Source organism: Myotis davidii, unplaced genomic scaffold (assembly GCF_000327345.1).
Source record: "Myotis davidii unplaced genomic scaffold, ASM32734v1 scaffold1036, whole genome shotgun sequence".
Taxonomy (NCBI): Eukaryota; Metazoa; Chordata; class Mammalia; order Chiroptera; family Vespertilionidae; genus Myotis; species Myotis davidii.
Window position 1 is genome coordinate 1,004,362 of NW_006287260.1, and position 990 is coordinate 1,005,351.

Genomic DNA, 990 nt, shown 5'->3' on the forward strand with positions numbered 1-990 from the left:
TATATGACAGGAACTATTATCACCCCACTTTCTATATGACGAAACTGAGGCTCACGGATGGTCCCTGAGCTAAGTGCTGATTCAAATCCAGGCTGTCTAAAAGCCAAAAGTCCAATTAAAAAAAATCCTCATGTGAGAATGTTTGCATTGATTTTTAAAAATATTTTTTATTGATTTGAGAGAGAAAGAACACACAACTCAGGAATGTATGTGCCCTGATGGAGAATCAAACCTACCACACTTTGGGGTACTGACAATGCTCCAATCACTGATCCAAACCAGCACGGACCAAAGCCCATCTTTTTTTTTTTATAATATATTTTTATTGATTTCAGAGAAGAAGGGAGAGAGAGATAGAAGCATCAGTGATGACAGAGAATCATGGATCAGCTGCCTCCTGCACATCCCTTACTGGGGATCAAGCCCACAACCCAGGCATGTGCCCTTGACCAGAATTGCACCCGGGTCCCTTCAGTCCACAGCAATGCTCTATCCACTGAGCCAAACCAGCTAGGGCTAAAAAAAAAAAGAAATGTTTTTATTGATTTCAGAGAGGGGAAGGAAGTGGGAGAGAGAGAGGGGAACATCAATGAGAGCCCAGCCTGTGTACTCAGTGGTTGAGCACCCATCCATGAACCAAGAGGTCACCGGTTCGATTCCCCATTGTGGGCTCGTGCAGGAGGCAGCCGATAGATGATGTTTCTCTCTCATCGATGTTTTTTTAAACATGATACATAATGTATTCATAAATAATTACAAAATATATTATTTATAAATAACATGTAAATACCATGCATATATGTAAATATCTCACTGTTTTTGAGGGCAGGGGCCCGCCCTTTTTATTTCTGTGGTTCTTGCTCGGGGAAGATACCCTCCAACAGAGGGCTTAGTAACTGCTGGTGGAGCCACGGGAACTAGAAACCGGTGACCGAAGATCACATCAGAGCAGGCTCTGCTGGCCTCGGGGAGTGCAGGGTCGGGGAGGCG